At 43.1% G+C, this 18,511-nt stretch overlaps 1 protein-coding gene across 1 annotated transcript in view; it reads right to left on the bottom strand.

Annotated features, from left to right (window-relative positions):
• Nucleotides 1–2,716, bottom strand: part of CENPF (centromere protein F) — a 54,191-nt gene extending 51,475 nt beyond the window's left edge. The window contains exon 1 of the mRNA XM_080648249.1: nucleotides 2,586–2,716. The gene's annotated coding sequence lies outside the window, so the exon portion shown is untranslated. The remainder of the gene's footprint in view (nucleotides 1–2,585) is intronic.
• Nucleotides 2,717–18,511: the final 15,795 nt, after the last annotated feature.

The raw sequence follows: 18,511 nt of genomic DNA, 5'->3' as shown, positions 1-18,511 counted from the left end.
TGTACCAACATCAGAATTATGGGGGTGCCAGAAGAAGAGAGAGAGCAAGATACTGAAAACCTATCAGAAGAAATAATGACAGAAAACTTCCCCCACCTGGTGAAAGAAATAGACTTACAAGTCCAGGAAGCGCACAGAACCCCAAACAAAAGGAATCCTAAGAGGACCACACCAAGACACATCATAATTAAAATGCCAAGAGCAAAAGACAAAGAATATTAAAAGCAGCAAGACAAAAACAGTTAGTTACCTACAAGGGAGCACCCATACGATTGTCAGCTGATTTCTCAACAGAAACTATGCAGGCCAGACGGGAGTGGCAAGAAATATTCAAAGTGATGAATAGCAAGAACCTACAACCAAGATTACTCTACCCAGCAAAGCTATCATTCAGAATTGAAGGGCAGATAAAGAGCTTCACAGATAAGAAGAAGCTAAAGGAGTTCATCACCACCAAACCAGTATTATATGAAATGCTGAAAGGTATTCTTTAAGAAGGGGAAGAAGAAAAAAGTAAAGATAAAAATTATGAACAACAAATACATATCTATCAACAAGTGAACCTAAAAATCAAGTGAATTAAAAATCTGAGGAACAGAATAAACTGGTGAATATAATAGAATCAGGGGCATAGAAAGAGAGTGGACTGATAATTCTCAGGGGGAATAGGTATGGGGGGGGGGGTGCAGGAAGAGACTGGACAAAAATCATACACCTAAGAATGAGGACAGTGGGGGGAAGTAAGGGCAAAGGGTGGGGTGGGAACCAGGTGGAGGGGAGCTATGGGGGAAAAAGGAGAAACAATTGTAATAATCTGAACAATAAAGATTAAATAATTTAAAAAATAAAATAAAATAAAAAGTTTGAGGACAGCCTTAGAACACTTTCTCATTTCTGTATTTCAGCTTATGGTACCAAAAGGGAAGTGGCCTACCTCCTTCTCAGCCAAATCTTAGAACATTTACATCAGCTGGGGAAAAGGCATGGTAACTGTTCTTTATTCATTAGTCTTTAGTACTTAAGTGAAAGAAAAAATACTCATTTTCCAGTTATTTTGGCAACAGGGTGAATTTTTTTTTTACTAAATGAAGCCCAAAACCATTTTAGTGTTTTATTTCAATCGACTGTATCAATGAAATTTATCAGAATAACTAATAAATAGTTGATGAAAGTACTAAGAATGGTATAAAAAAAGAGATTTTCGATTATTAAGAGAGAGAAGCAAAGGTCTGGGAAAACAATTTAGACATCACGCTTTTGGAAAGCGGTGTTTTCTCTGCCTGTTTAATTCTTTTGCTTCCAGATGTCAGTTCTTTGAACACAACATCTTCAACTCCCCTCCCACTTGCCCAAAAAACTCCTGAAGGGAGTCTCAAGCCTCTCCACCAACAAAGAACAATTTACACTGTCTCAACCCTGCTCGGTCCATTCCAAACCTAGCCTGCTCATTCAGGGATGGGGGGTACAGATCCCAGAGGCACACACTGCGACTGACCTCAACGATTCTGCCAGTCACTGGGACCATCCCACCAAGACGCCACAGACATCGAAATATAGAAAGGAGCAGTGTAGAAGGATGACAGAGATGCGGTTATGAAATAAGCAAGGAAGCCTGGCCAAGTTCGATGCTTTTCCAACTCAAAATCTAAGATACAGCTATAAAGAAGGCGTTAAAGCAACTACCAGACCCAGGCTAATTTTGACCAGAGCAGACTTCTTCTGATTAAGGCATCAAGAATCTGTATGGAGCCACTGGGGGGACCAAAAAAAAATATGTAAACCTTAAAAATAAGATGTAGGGGGCAGAGGATGGGGAACGGGGCGGGGGCTTGGTGTAGAAAAGCCCTGGAAGTCAAGGTTCCTGCAAAGAGGATTTACAGGACCATCATCCTTTCCAGAAAACGCTCTCTCCCAGATGTCTGCAGGACACTCTTCATGACCGAACCACCCAACCCCGAAGGGTGCCCGAGGAAGCCAACTTGTGACTCTGCAGGCCCGTTAGTACACCTTCTCTTTATCAGAATTCCCCCATTTCCACCAAGAAACCCCAGTTCCCGCCTACCGTGCCCCTGCTGAGGCCGAGAATGAAAACACCTGCTCCTCCAGACCACGCTCGAGGCCAGGACTCACGCCATCTCTTTCTGGGTCCTCGTAACAGAGCAGAGCCAGGAGCACAAACGCGGCCACATAAAGTGAAAGGCAACGGGGACGTGCTCTCGCGACTCACCATCAGCGCACCGCCCGCCGCCGCCCGGACCAAAACCCACGCTTCCAGGCGACAAAAGGACCCACGTCCACCTATCAAATGGGAGCCCCTAGGTCCTGTTACAGGAAATACATGCTGACCTCCAATTCCTTTACCTCACAGACTTGCAAACGGATCCCCCAAAGTGCGAGCTCAAGACCGAGCGGGGTCTCGGGACCCTAGTGCGAACACAGCTTTCCCGGGACCAGATTCTCCGGTCGGGTCAGGTGGGAGGGGGCGGTTCGCTGCACCTCCGGGGCCCAGGGGGCGCAATCCCACAGGCATCCCCTCCCCGTCCCCCACGCCCGCCGCGTCGCCGGGACCCACGCAGGACGCTCACCTCACCAGCTGGGAAGGAAAAACATCCCCTCGCAGAGTAGAGTTCCGGCGCAGCCTCCGCGGCTCGGAGCCCAGACCCCAATTCAAACTGCCCGCGGCCGCCACCCGTTTACGACTCGCCCACTTCCGGTCTCGACCAAACTCGCTTCCAAGCCTATTGGTCGCTGTAATCAGCGGTGGACCAATCCGCTTCCGCGCTTTAGGACTGCCGCCTTTGATTGGTCATTTCGGATGGATTTAAAAATCAAGTCCCCCCCTTCCCCCTCGTGAGGTACCGGCGCCGGAGTTCCAGTGCTTTTTTGTTGTTGGGAAGGGAGGGTGGCGGGGGAGGGGGGGGCGGGAGGCGGAGCCCACGTGGTTTTGCCGGAGGAAGTTTTGAACCGCTTTTTCCCCGCAAAAGCCTGGGGACCGGCCGCTGGTTAGGCGGGTGTGGTCCATCACCTGCTGCCAGCGGGAGAGTGCTCTCTGGTGAAAACACTTAATACTGCACGTACATTTCCACTTGTTTATTAAATATCATTCACGGCATAGATACTTGGTGCTGTGCTTGCCATGCATTCTTCATCCAGTGTCATTCTTAATCATTCTTTTAGGTAAGTCTCATTTTATTTAAAAGGTAAGCGAGGCCCTATCGGTTTGGCTCAGTGGATAGAGCCTTGGCCTGCGGACTGAAAGGTCCCAGGTTCGATTCAGGTGAAGGGCACATCCCCAGTAGGAGGTGTGCGGGAGGCAGCTGATTGATGTTTCTCTCTCATCAATGTTTCTAACTCTATCCCTCTCCCTTCCTCTCTGTAAAAAATCAATAAAATATATTTTTTAAAAAATAAAAATAAATAAATAAAAGTTAAGCGAGGCACATAAAAAATATGTGATTTGAAATCCAACCCAGGACCTCTTAACTGCTGTCCTTTATTGGTCATTGATCATATTCTTTTTTTTTAACCCCACCCCCCCTGCTCTTCGTAGCTACCCCTCCCCTCCCCCGCATTGATAATATTCTAAAGAGTGATACGGGACACTTGTTAGCTGGGATTCCACAGGAGGGCATTGAAGCCAGAAGAATCTCCAAAAAGGTGTAATCTCTCCTTTTTATGAAGCCCACTGTTTTGTGTGTTTATGTATTTGTTTTATTTCCTTATTCAACTAAAAAGAAGCTCCTGAAGGCAGGAACAAGACAATGAATTGTCTTTTTTTTTTTTAATATACAGTATATATTTTATTGATTTCAGAGAGGAAGGGAGAGGGAGAGAGAAACATCAATAGTTAGAGAGAATAATTGATCAGCTGCTTCCTGAACGCCCCTTATTGGGCATCCAGTCCTCAACCCCAGCATGCATGCGCCCTTGACCAAAATCCAACCTGGGACCCTTTAGTCCACCGGCCGACACTCTGTCCACTAAGCCAAACCAGCTAGGGTAGATTGTTAAATTAATATATCTCTGGTGTTATTATGCTCCTTAATAGAGTCTAAATTTTGTGTAAACCTCTACCTTTCTTTAGACGGTTAGCACAACCTGTATTGCCCCTATCCTTTCACTGAAATTCTACTTCAGAACCCAATTCAAATGCCACTTTCTTCATAAAACATTCCTATTCTCACCCACTCTCTTAGAAATAATTACTTCCTAGAAATATAATGCTTACACATTATATTTATTTCTATGTCTGGCTTCCCCATCAGACTCAAAAATTCCTCTAGAGTAAAATCTGTTTCAGTTCATCCTGTGTCTCTTGTAATTCCCTATACTTCCCACATACAGTCTAGTTATCTGGTCATTCTGGGATTCTAACCAAATTCTGACTCCAACGCCAATTACAAACCCATTGCTTCCCAAGTTATTATTCAACTACTAGTGACCCGGTGCACAGATTTGTGCACATTGAAAGAAAATTAATTAGAAGGTTGTCAGTGGGGCAGGACTGGGTGAGATGGGCCAGACACGCCCTGGAGCCAGCCTTCTTCAGTTCCTCCCTGCGTCTGCAGAGTGAGCAGGGTCCCTCCGGTAGGCCTGTGGGGATTGGGCCAAAACTGGCTCTCTGACATCCCCCCAAGAGGTCCAAGAGTGCGAGAGGGCACTCTGCAAAGTTGCTGTTGTACAGGGTGTGGAACACAAATGCAAGTGTGCAGTAAACCAGATTCGGGCCGACAGTGCCCCAGCAACAACATAACCCATGGCTGAAGGTGGAATTGCACGGCCCGTGAGGACTCAGGCTCCCTCCTCTCTGGTTTCAGGGTGCGTCACCTGAGAACTGCTGCTGCCAAGTCTCTGCAGCTCAGCAGCTCCTGCATTGAGTGTCTGCAGCCTGATGGTCAGTGCGTGTCATAGCGACCAGTCAGACAGGCGGAGGGACACTTAGCATATTAGCCTTTTATATATATAGATTTGTTAGCTGCCTAAAGAAAACAGAAATAGAAAGACATGTCATAGAGTGTTTTGAATGAGAAATTTACATTTGCCATTAGATGTCTACTGAGTGGCCACTCTATAGCCAAGCCTTGTGCTATGCTCTTCTGTAACAAATAGTGAAGAAATACATTCACTTCTTGAACAATCATGTGATGGAAACGATTCTAGCAACTTCAGTGCTATTTCTACATTTCAATTTTTTTTTAATACTAGCAAAAGTTTATTTAGAAATTCACAGAGGTAGAAGTGAGCCAGCTGGGCTGTGCAGACTCAGGAAATAAGTTACAGAGGCAAAAGAAGGGCCCTTGGAGCTTAGGTGAGAGAAAAACAGAGAGACAGAGACCCAGCAAAGGTCCTCACCTGCCTTGAGGAAAGACGAGGAAGAAAAATGTGGGTGTGCTTCAGAGAGGGTGCTCCTGGGAAAAGAAGTGGATGGGAAAAGGTGACAGCATGCTAAAGAGAGAGAGATAGCCTGGCTGGCACGGCTCAGTGGTTGAGCGTAGACCTGTGAACCAGGAAGTTTCGGTTCGATTCCAGGTCAGGCCACATGCCCGGGTTTTGGGCTTGATTCACAGTAGGGGACATGCAGGAGGCAGCCGATCAGTGATTCGCTCTCATCCCCGATGATTCTACCTCTCTCTTCCTCTCTGAAATCAATAAAAAAATATATTTTTTTAAAAAATACAAAGACAAGTGGAGTAGGTTAAGGTGTGTTCTATAGCAAGTACTTTGATGCCATCCCCTTGGCCCACCTTGATTGCAGCCACAGCTGTGGTAGGTAGGTGGTTCTGTGTGGGCTCAGACTGTTTCCACCTCAAGTGCAAGCCATGGATCGCTCCAGTCCCCTGCTCTAGAACTGTCTCCGAAACTGAGGCAGCCTGCTAAGCCAGTATACAAGAACAGCCAGGAATTTTGAGGGCATTTATAGCTTCCAGGGGCAATCCTCAATGAGTGCGGTCAGGAACTAGTGGATAAATAAAGGCCTGGTGTCGCATCTTTCACGTGGGCTGTTCTGAGAGATCCCGGAAGAATCAGACCCCTGGCACCTACTGCAACAATTGTGAAACAGCACCCTACGACTGGCTTTTCCTCCTTCCCTGTCACTCTCCCTTCTCCTCGCTTTGCTTCCTGGAATCATCACCCAACTAAACTTCCACCTCAGTCCTTATCTCAGTCTCTGCATTGGAGAGAACCCAAACTGCACATAGGATTTATTATTTTCAGCGAGTGAAAAATCAGTGTTGGTCTCCCAAATGTATCAGCAGCTTCTGTTACGTAGATGGAACCTCACCTACCTCATCTGTGATATTCGAAGTGTAATTATAATAGATTTGCCTGGTAGCGGGTGGTTTTAGACCAGGGGTTTCTGGTAGATAAGGGTTATGCTTGGTTTGTGCATATCTGGACTTCTTTTGACTAAAGTACCGGTGAACTTAACACATTCTTTGGGACAAGAATTTCAAAGCTTGATGTTAAGGAATTTTTGATAAGGAAAGAAAAGCTTAGGGTAGTAAATATTACATATTCAATACATTCGTATGATTTAAATAAAGTTGATTACAAAAAAAATTCTACATTTTGGGTTTTTTTTTTTTTTATTGATTTTAGAAAGAGAGGAAGGCAGAGAGAGAGCGAGAAAGAGACATCGATGCACATACCCTGACCAGGGATCTAACTGGAACCTGGATATGTGCCCTGACCAGGAATCAAACCAGAAACCCTTTGGTGCACTGGATGACACTCAATCAAGTGAGCCAAGGCTATATGTTTTAAGAAAATGGATAACAAGCCATATGGACACGACTCAGTGATGTGAACTAAAGCACAAGAAAAGGGATTTTGAACTTTTAAAAAGCTTTTTCTATTCCAACCACTAGGTGATTCCCTATGCCTTGAAAAATCTTTAAAAGTCACTATTGCCCCACACCCTGACTCACTACATTCTCTTTCCTGTCTCCCTCTGTCTCTCTCTTCCTTCAATGTATCTAATGTTCTTGTTTACTTTGTTTTAATATAACATTTGTTTGTTTAGAGTAGAGGAAAACCACAGAAAAAATAATGGCCCATAATCCTACTGCTTATATAGTCTTTCTTATTAACAAAGTAATAACACATGCACATAATAAGAAATTCCAAACATTCAAGAAAGATATAAAAGATGAACTTGGGAAAGTAGAACAAACATTGGATTCCCTCTAGACTGAAATCCTCATTTTGTAGCTGAGGTCAATGAGATTAAGCTATTTTCAAAAATTCACAGGCAAAAAAAAAAAAAAAAGAAGCAAGTAAAGAAAACAGATTAGACAAATAAACCCTCATCATTCTGCAATCGATTACCTTATAGAAATTCAAAACACATTCTAATGAGTCTTGAAACAGTAATTTTATGAATAAAGTGGAATTGTTTATATAATTTTAAATTTTCAGTAGCATTTCTTAGGGACAAAATGCTTACGTGGTGATTATTTCTGCCAAAGTGTTAAATCAATGTTTATCATATTTTCTATTCCTTTGTTGGAAACCTGATGCCCAAAGAAAGAAAGTGGCTGGTACAGGCCCAAGGTTCCAAAACAACAATATACATATAGTCAAAAGTCAATCTCTCAACCTGCTAGACAAGTTTGTGCAAGAAGATGACAGTTCAATTGGTCTCCAGTTCATTTTCAATAATAGTTTTGATCCAGGTGTTAGGTTCACCATGAAATAAAGTGCATGATTCTTCCAACCCCTATGATCAGGTGTTTGACTAATTGGAATGAAAAGTGAAGAAATTCCCTTAAGCCAGGAATAAAATTTTAATGTCCCTAAGAATATTATGAAAAGATTTTCTAAAATGCAAAAATTTAGGCTACACCCAGTTCTGATTTAAAGGTTTGGGGTGTACCCCTGGCTGGTGTGACTCAGTTGATTGGTGTCCTCCCGTGCACCAAAAGGTTGTTGGCTCAATCCCTGGTAGGGAGTATCCAGGAGGCAGCCAATTGATGTTTCTCTCTCCTTCTCCCTCTCTCTCTCTAAAATCAATAAAACAATTAACACTAAAAGGAAAAACTTTTGGGGTGTAGTACAGAAATCCATTCATAGGTCTTTCTTTTGCTTATGTAATTTGCTTCCTGAGCCCATTTCTTCTATGACTCACTTCTTCTACCTCTGTGACTTTCTAAATAAACTTATGCTTGTTAAAAAAAAAAAAGTTAATTTATGAAACATTCCTGTGGTCAATAGATAAGGTGAATATACTTCCTGGTTTACTTCTATTGTCCTGGTATCTATCTGTTTTAATGTGTCCCAGAGTTGTTGTTACTGCTTTTAACAGAATATTATTATTAACTAGAGGCCCGGTGCATGAAATTCGTGCACGGGTGGGGGGGGGAAGGGGGTGTCCCTTAGCCCAGCCTGCACCCTCTCCAATCTGGGACCCCTCGAGGGATGTCCGACATCCTTCTCACAATCCAGGACTTCTGGCTCCCAACTGCTCACCTGCCTGACTTCCTGATTGCCCCTAACCGCTTCTGCCTGCCAGCCTGATCACCCCCTAACCACTCCCCTGCCAGCCTGTTTGATGCCTAACTGCTCCCCTGCCAGCCTGTTTGCCCCTAACTGCCCTCCCCTACAGGCCCAGTCGCCCCCAACTTCCCTCCTCTACTGGCCTGGTCACCCCTAACTGCCTTCCCCTACAGGCTTGATCGCCCCCAACTGCCCTCCCTTGCAGGCCTGGTCCCTCCCAACTGCCCTCCCCTGCTGGCCATCTTGTGTCCACATGGAGGCAGCCATCTTTGACCACTTGGGGGCAGCCATCTTTGTGTGTTGGAGTGACAGTCAATTTGCATATTACTCTTTTATTAGATAGGATAGGTGTATCAAAAATAATGCTAGATTGGTTTGGTAGATCACTTTGTACTTCCACTTGCTACCATGGTGTTCTCTGGTAGTATGTGAGATAGCCTAAGCAAAGACATGTAACAAGTGGTTAAATCCAAACTATCAGTGATAACCCCTCCCACTTTTTCAAAACATTTCTTGACACAGGAAACTAACTCCTCCACTTGAAGGATAGCACACAGGCCCAGCTGGAGTGGCTCAGCTGGTTGAGGTTTGTCCTGTGCACCAAAAGGTTGCTGGTTGGATTCCTGGTCAGGGTACATAACCCAGGATTCAGGTTTGGGCATGCACAGAATGCAGCCGATTGATGTGTGTCTCTCACATCAATGTTCCTCTCTCTATCTCTTCCTCTCCCTTTCACTCTCTCTAAAAATCAATGGAAAAATATCCTCTGGTGAGGATTAACAAAAAAACAAACAAAAAGAGAATGCCTGCCATAGAGCTTATATAGAGTAGCATGAACAATCCTGCTAAAATGGTTTTGTAATATACTAAATAGTATAATCTGCAACTGCTCTATTTATTTACTTTGTTGTTTATTACTATTTCATCTTTTTCAAGATTTTTTAATGAACCCTGTCAGCAGCAATGAGCTCAAGAACCAAAACAAAAATGCATATTTAGTGAAAAATTAAGTACACAATTTTAATTTCTCAGTAAAGTTGATGATGAGTACATAACATAAATAAAATGTTTGCCAACATTTACCATTTACCATGGGCCCTATAATAATGAAAACTATAAGTCATAAATATACTACAGAGGCCCCAGAATTTACTTTAAACCTTAGACATTATTTTAAGGTTTTCATGGAGAAGCATGCAATATGAAGCAATAGCTGTTAATGTGTTTCGTTTAGTTAACAGAACTCTGCAGACAGCTAAATGACTCCGTTCTTATGTGTCAACAGATGCTTCAAATTAAAATTAATTAATTCCAATCATTGTTCAATTTTTTCCATAAAATTCATAGAATCAAAGTAAAAACATTCATCTGACTTTATTATGAATGCTATCATAAATTCAGTTAAAAATGTTAACATTGAAGATAAAAATTTTTATATCGTGAGGATCATAGAAATACAAATTCTTCATATATTCTATCTCTTGTTAATAAATTTCTTGCTAAATAAAAAATCTATAGAGCAGAAATGTTCTATTATGCTTTTTTGAAAAATATATTTTTATTGATTTCAGAGAGGAAGAGAGATAGAAGTATCAATGATGAGAGAGAATAATTAGCTGCCTAATTAGTTAGCATAAATGTTCTATTATGCTTTTTTGAAAAATATATTTTTATTGATTTTGGAGAGGGAGAGAGAGATAGAAGCATCAATGATGAGAGAGAATAATTAGTTAGCTGCCTCCTACATGCCCCACTCTGGGGGTCGAGCCCACAACCTGGGCATATGCTCTGACCGGGAATCCAACCACAACCTCTTGGTTCCTAGGTTGATGCTCAACCACTGACCCATGCCAGCTGGGCTCTATTACGCTTTTAGAGAACTGCAGTTATTAACAACAAAATTTGGAAATGGGGAGATATTGAAATTTATCCTATAAAAGCAAGGGAAGAATTGAATAAATCAAACATTGAGCCCTTAATCAATTTATAGGATTTAATTATGAATTCTATAATTATGCCTTAAAATATCCTGACTTGTGGAATAATCTTTGGATGAAGCTCCTTGTTTTTATTTCACAAATGTATATTCTATCCCAGGATGGAACGAAACTGCAAAAGCTAACAATTTGGAAGCATCTAAATTATACAAAACTAGGGGTCCTTTGGCCTGGCCTGCCCCCTCTTGCAATTTAGGACCCCTCGGGGGATGTCAGATAGCTGGTTTTGACCTGATCCCTGCTAGCCCGATCCAGAGAGGAGGGAGCCCGATCCTGTGTATTGAGCATCTGTCCCCTGGTGGTCAGTGCGTGTCATAGTGACCAGTTGACTATTCAGTCACTTAGGCATAGATAGATAGATAGATAGATAGATAGATAGATAGATAGGTAGATAGATAGATAGATAGATATAATATATATAAATAGAGACAACTTATAGGCAAGTTTTGCCTTGTAAATGTATTTGTTTTAAAAATTTACTCTGAATAGAGCCAAACATAAGGGATCTGTGAAAATATCTCAGCTGAAATATTTACACATTTCAAACTAAAAAGAATAGAATTGGGGATCTCCTCCATTTAGCAGAATTTGTTCTGAGCATACTGTGAGCCTCACCACCTGAAGAGAGATTTCTCAGTTGCAAATATTGTGGGCTACAGAGAAGTGTTAAGTGAGAAAGACTGGCAAATTTATGAAAAAAATATGTATATAATAAGACCATACTGAAAAACTACATTCTTCAGAAATATCTCAATAACAGAGCACTAGCAAATGAAAATGCTAAGAAACCAAATAATATATATAATATGTGTATTATCCTATATAATAAAGAGCTAATATGCTAATTAGACCAGATGGCAGGACAACCTTCTGGACCGACCAATGGGCGGGGTGGGGAGGGAGTGTGGGGCTGTGGTGCCACGAGGCAGCCAGAGCTGTGAGGGGCGAGGCAGCTGGGGCTGCAAGAGCCTTCTCTTGCACAAATTTCGTGCATCGGGACTCTAGTATATAATAAGTATATATAAATAACAGTTATATATATAACAGTTATTCTGCTTATATTATTTTTAATATTCCGATAATCAATATAAATATGTTTCAAGCCCTAGCTAGTTTGGCTCAGTGGATAGAGTGTCAGCCTGCGGATTTAAGGGTCCTGGGTTCGATTCTAGTCAAGGGCACATGCCTGGGTTGCGGGCTCTATCCCCAGTAGGGGGTGTGCAGGAGGCAGCCAATCAACAATTCTTTCTCATCGTTGATGTTTCTATCTCTCCCTCTCACTTCCTCTCTGAAATCAATTAAAATACATTTTTTAAAAATGTTTCAAAATTTTGCTTGGATAATATATGTTTAGAACAGCCCTAGACAGTCTCAGACAAATTGAGACGGATGGTCTCCCTATATCTGTTACATGCATTCAGATCCCAATGTGTCAGGTGAGGCCCGTTGGCCTGTGGAGAAGGGAAGTCATAAATACTGAGCCTCTGAGCCATGGTTTCAGAAAAGGTGCTCTTTACCTTCAGTATGAAGCAAGGTAACTAGGCAGCAACTTTTGTGGCTCCCATACATTCCTTACTTCTCAAACCCTAGACAAATATCTTACGATGGTTCACTTCCTTCCCCTCTTACCCGGGTCCTGACTTCTGCTTCTTCACACTCCCAACCCTAAAACTACTCCTGATTTTGAGAGTAGATGCGACATCTCAACAGCGTCTGGAGCCTGCCTGGCTTCATAGGAAACCAGTTCTCTGAGTAGCCACCAAAAACGTTGGGCATTGAACACTAAGGACTAGTTCCATGTCTGGCACATAGTAAATATTCAATAGATATATGCAGAATGTGTGAATGAGAGAGCAAAGGGCCCCCAAATAGTAGAAACTCATAAAATAGTACTCTCCCAGCTACCTGGTGAAAGACAGTTATTAGGAGAGGAAGGGAGAGAAAATGTTGGAGAATAACCATTTCTCTTTTGCCCCGCCCAAGAGCTCAGTGGATGAGGTAAAGTGCAAATGACCCACAAAGGAACTGAAGAAAACTGTTTATTCCTGTCTCCTTTGCTTCTTGGAATTTGGAGAAGCAGGAACAGCTAAAGGTAAAGGCAGTGGAGGCATCTGACGTAGGCATCTCTCTTGACTGCTATCTGCTAACTAGATTATCCCTTATATTTTCCCTTCTAGGAGAATTTGCTTTTGAGATCCTAGAACCAGAAAACAGGAACCCTTGACTATTTATAAAACAGGTAATCAACACTTTTCAGGGTTGCATATGATTTTTAATTCCCAAGAGAAAGGGTATTATTTCATGAAAAAGGCAAAGATGACAGAATATGTATTCAGGATGTATAAAGGTGACCTGTTGTTCATAGCAATTAAAGAGTGTATTTGTTCCTTGTCATCTAGATTCTAATGCCATCGGATAACCAGGGGGTTGCACAGTGCTGGGGTGTAGGTATCAAACCAAAGAACCTCCTAGCCCCACCACCTACCCTCTTTGAGACATTGGGCACATTGCTCAACCTGTCTTCACTCTGGGGCTGTTATGAGGATTAAGTGAGATAATTTGTGTAAAGCTCTCGGCACCATGCCACACGGTGCGTAGTCAAAAGATAGCTATTGGTACTTATTGTTGGCTAGGCTGTGTCATTCACTCACCTGTAATTTCTGCTGGAAGAACTAAGGTGGTTTTTACACCTCTTAGTAAGTTTATAAAGTGTATTAGCCACAGGAAAGGTTATGTGCTGAGTTGGTGATGAATCAAATTGTGTTCTTTTTTTCACTTCTGTGTTGAGAACAGAAATTTAGGTCAAAGTTTTGCTTGAGGCAGAAAAGCCTTCTGATTTGGCTACCTGTCTGAAATGAGAAAGTAACCTCCTTAATGTCTGGTTGTCTACCCAGCCTCATGTTGATAGATTTCATTTGGGAACCTGAAGCAGGACTCTTAGGACAGAGTTTGTGTATGGCTCTTAAACCAGGAAGTGTAGATTTAAAAAATAATAATTTTTTTTAATCCTCACTTAAGGATATTTTTTCCATTGATTTTTAGAGAGAATGGAAGGGAGGGAGGGAAAGGGGGGAGAGAGAGAGAGAGAGAGAGAGAGAGAGAGAGAGAGAGAGAGAGAGATGTGAGGGAGACACATTTGATTGTTTGCCTCCGCACATGCCCGGACCAGGGCCAGGGATTGAACATGCAACCCAGGTATGTGCCCTTGACTGGGAATCGAACCTGTGATCCTTCTGTGGGGCCGACCCTCTAACCACTGAGCAGCACTGGCCAGGGCAAATTAAATTTTAATTTAGGGTCTTTTATCTCCAAGTTCACCTTCAATGAAATATTTAAAAACCCACAATCCCAGAATTCTTTGGTTAAATTCAATAGATGTCCTAAGATCAGAACTCATTACTTCACTTGCCTAGGGGGACAGTGTCAGGGAAGGCTGCCCAGCAGAGGAGGCATTTGATGGGAATCTTGAGGCTGACTAGAAACTCCCAACGTGGTGTTCCTACTAACAAGAGCTCATCTAAAGAATTGCTCTAATAGGCTTCTAGGTTGCTAATGACTATACCGTCCTAATCAGCAGTAATGAGCATCTATTTAATCCACCCCAAGTCCTAAGGTGAATTGCCCCTGTCACTACTACTAAGTGGCATAACTTAAAATTGGCAGGTTTTCATTTTCCCACTGTTCTCCTTGGTGCACGAAGCTGGGTGCTGGCTTAATAACCTTCGGCCATAAAGTACTGTAACATGTTAGTTCATGCTGGGTGGCAACAGGTTTGTTTTTCATGATTATGTAATCTGAATTCCTTTTCCAAGAAAGGATTTGGAAATGAGCTATTAAACTGGATTGCTGACAAGCCTGGAGTCTCAAAGCCCATCTGTGTTAACTATGGTAGACTCAGACCCTTCCTCTGAAATGGGTTCTTCACTCCTAGACGAATCTGTAAACTATAAATCAAGTGCGACCCATGGGCAATGTTGTCCAGTAGCTGGCTGAGGTTTACGGAACGCATTCAAATGCCTACTAAGGCTTTTTAGGGAGGGAATTTGATCTGCTCTGTCTTAAATAGCAACCTAATCAGCTCGGCGACTTGGGCACTCTGTACCCGTATTAGATTGGCTTTAAAAACTAATAGGGTGTTAACATACCGTGTAAAGGGTTCACACTGGAGTAAATTCAAAGACCTTAGGTGCTAGGTAGGTATTTATTGACTAGAATGTTATTCAGAAGAAAGTGCAGATTGTTCTTAACTCCCAGGACAAAGCTTAAAACCACAGCAATCACTGCTTGGGGTTTTGCATTCCATCGCCCTGGACTCACAAGCAAGCTTCCTGTTCCCTCTGGGCTGGCAGACCCGAGGCCAGATAATGAATGGTTTGATTCTTACAGCTGGAGAGTCTACTCTGGCTTTCTGCCCTTAAGGTTCTGCGCCAGACCAGGTGTGTGTGGTGGTTGTTTTTTTTTTTAAGTTCCTCCTGGAGATTTGGATTTCACTTGAAGATAAGAGCGGAGAGCAGACTGAGCTAGGCATCTGGGCAAAGACCGTATCTAATAGAGATCAACACACCATGTATGTCCCAAAAAGGAATGTTTCAGAACCTCAGGAAGGACCAGAATTGTGAAACTAATCACTCTCTGAGATCTTCCTGGTAGATTTCAGGAATTAAGTGGGGGAAAAAAGAAGAAGAACAATACAAGATTCTTGGGCCAATGTTATCTTTTTTTTTTTTTTTTCGGGGGGGGGGGCGCGTGGTGCATGCATTGTTAAGTGGTATGACAATTGCTTTCCTCTGCATCTTATATACACAGCCATACTTATTTATGAGCTGAAGGTCAGATGCTTAGATTTCCTCCACTGCCTTCACCAGCTAGTGCTATTAAAGGGGCCCGCGTCAGAACCTACTGGAAACTGAGGGAGGGAAGGAGGTGGTAACTCCGGCAGTATGTATGTGTGAGTGTGTGTGTGTGTGGTGTGTGTGTGTGTGTGTGTGTGTGTGTGTGTGTTGTGTATGTGTGTGTAACAAAGAGAAAGAGAGACAGAATTGCCAAACTTGTCCTTGTGTGGAGCAGTTATGAGTCTGTTTTGAATTTCAAGTGGAAAACAAATGAACAGAGAATACTAGAACACTAGTTATTCAAATTAATTGCTTAGGGAAAACATGTCAACCGTTTCTTCTCTGCCTCATTATTCTAGCAACTGTAAGGTCTTATGGCCAAAGGACAGGATCTTGAAGGAGTGAGGGAGGGGGAGGGAGTTGAACTTTAACTCAGAGGAATTGGGAACTAATTTCCTTGGCAGTTCACAAAGCTCTTAATGAAGGCTTTCTACCAGACAGACCCCGAGCAGGCTGCTACCCAGTCACACTGAGGCCTGTCCCTAACCCTCAAGCTTCTGAGGCTCCATCCTTTTCCACTGAGGCAGCCCCTCCCTTGGGTAAGGCAGACCACCTTCCGCAGTGCCCCTACCACGTCACCACCACTGTGCTCATTCTGACCTTTACATTTTTTTGGTTTGTTTTGTTAATCTTCACCCGAGGATATTTTCCCATTGATTTTTAGAGAGAGTGGAAGGGAGGTGGGGAGACAGAGAGAGAAACACTGATGTGAGAGAGATGCATTGATTGGTTGCCTCCAGCACAAGCCCTGACCAGGGCCAACCCAAGTACATGCCCTTGATCAGAATCGAACCTGGGACCCTTCAGTCTGTGAGCCCATGCTCTATCCCTGAGCCAAACGGGCTAGGGCTCATTCTGACCTTTATGTCCCCTTTCAAACTCCGCTTGGAATTCTCTCTCTCCACCTCTCTTCAGCCCAACCTTTCACCTCTTTCCAGGCCAAACTCTAGGTCCTCAAAAAATATCCAACAAAGGACCTCAACCCATGGCACTCTCGCTACATAGAGCTGTTATAATTTCCACTACTTCTGGTAGAACCTTTGAGCTAGAATGGTCAATTAAAGACAAAAGCCCTTCTTTTCTTTTCTGGCTATCCTTTTCATTCTTTTTTTTTTCCCTGCTGACTTTTATCATCATTTATTGTTCCACGTAGGTAGAACATAAATGACTTTTTGCTGTTTACATCCAGCCTCGATGTTATTTCAACTTCTCCCCCCACGGCACATCAACAAAGCCTATATTTGGTTTTTGCAGAAGTTCTCTGACATTAGAATTTAAAAGCATTCTGAAAAAAATGAAAGCTATTTCTCCAAAAAGGACAGGAGGAACTGAGGAAGAAATTAGTACATGGAAGGTATATGATGTTACTTACATTCCATATGCAGAGAAGTAACATGGAGGGACTTTTCAGAAATATGGGTCCAAAGACACTAGGGAAACCCCTTCTCTCTTAACAAAAATATCTCAAAGGCTTTTTTAGAAGAAACAGAAAGTAGAAATGTTTTCTGCTCCAGGCCTCCCTAAGTTTTTTGTTCATTTGCTTGTTTGTTCTGAAAGGATGTTTATTAAAGCCAGGGACAGTGAAACAAGGAAAGGGCTAGGATAGATGAAGCAACAGGAGAGGGGCGAGGCAGGGCCGCTTTGACTCTCTGGAAAGAAGGGACCCACGGGGGGGGGGGGGCGGGGAGGGGCGACCCTCAGCTCTCTGGAAAGTTAGAGGAAAAGGGGGCCTTGGGGACAGGTTCAGGGACAAGCCGAATGCTTCCGTGATTGCAAGTCTTGTGAGGACTCTTCGAGATTAGAAGAAAACAAATCACTTGAAAAGGAGATTCAAGCCCAGCTGGTGTGAATCAATGGGTGAGTGTCCATCTATGAACCAGGTTGGATTCCCAGTCAGGGCACATGCCTGGGGTTTTGGGCTCGATCCCCAGTAGGAGGCGTGCAGGAGACAGCCAATCACTGATTCACTGTCATCATTGATGTTTGTATCTCTCCCTCTCCCTTGCTCTCTGAAATCAATAAAAATATATTTAAAAAAGAAAAGAAGCCCTAACCGGTTTGGCTCAGTGGATAGAGCGTCGGCCTGGGGACTGAAGGGTCCCAGGTTCGATTCTAGTCAAGGGCATGTACCTTGGTTGCGAGCACATCCCCAGTGGGGAGTGTGCAGGAGGCAGCTGATCGATGTTTCTCTCTCATCGATGTTTCTAACTCTCTATCCCTCTCCCTTCCTCTCTGTAAAAAAAAATCAATAAAATATATTTTTAAAAAAAGAAAAAAAAGAAAAGGGGCTTCGAGTACGCATGCCCCAAGGAGGGTGTGCCAAGCCTCCCTAAGTTATTAAGTCTTCCTTTAAAATAATAGAGGTAGATAGAGGGAATAGAGCTTCCACGAGAGACAGGTATTTTCTTCTCATGAGTCTAGGCTGCTCTACCCAGGGATGTCTAAAGGAAATTGCATGTGGTCAGCCTGCAAGGGTGAGCAGAAATCATTGAAATGCACTGATCGTTCAGAATCTCATTTCCACTTCATTAACTTCAACCCCTGTTCCCCTCTATTGGTATTGCTAAAGAAAAGCAAGGTAGACCAAATTGAAGATAATATCCTGTCCCCACTGCCCACTGCCCCGAGCCGCTCTCCCCACCCCCCACCCCCCAGTGCTTGGTCAGTGGGGTGAAGTTCATTATTAGAAGAAGGATGCAAAGCAAGTGGCCCACATGATCCACAACCCAGCTTGCTTAGCTCTTTGGGGCTCTTAGCTCCTTCCAGACTGGACTCAGCTGTTCGGGACTAATCATTCCAACATTCAGAGATAAAGTGGAGAATGAGTGGCTAGAGAGATGGCAGGTGGGGTGTGAAATAAGTGTGCCAGGAGGCGTTGGGTTTCAAGAAGGAGGCAGTCAACTCTGAAATGCTGCCAAGGAGCCAAGCAAAATGAGAACAGAAAAATGAACATAGGATTTGGGCCCATGGCCAACCCCCTGAGTCTTGATATCTGGTGTGTCTGCTTATTTACTTAATGCTTTCTCACTTAACATTCACAACACACTTTCAGCAGGCAGAGCACTCTCATGGCTAATTCTAGGCGATGGCTGGCTCTTCTAGGTACTGGTTTTCATAATTGGATCT

This window comes from Plecotus auritus, assembly GCF_963455305.1.
Source record: "Plecotus auritus genome assembly, chromosome: 12".
NCBI lineage: Eukaryota > Metazoa > Chordata > Mammalia > Chiroptera > Vespertilionidae > Plecotus > Plecotus auritus.
Note: the sequence above shows the minus strand (reverse complement) of the source record. Positions and strands in the feature narration are given on the sequence as shown.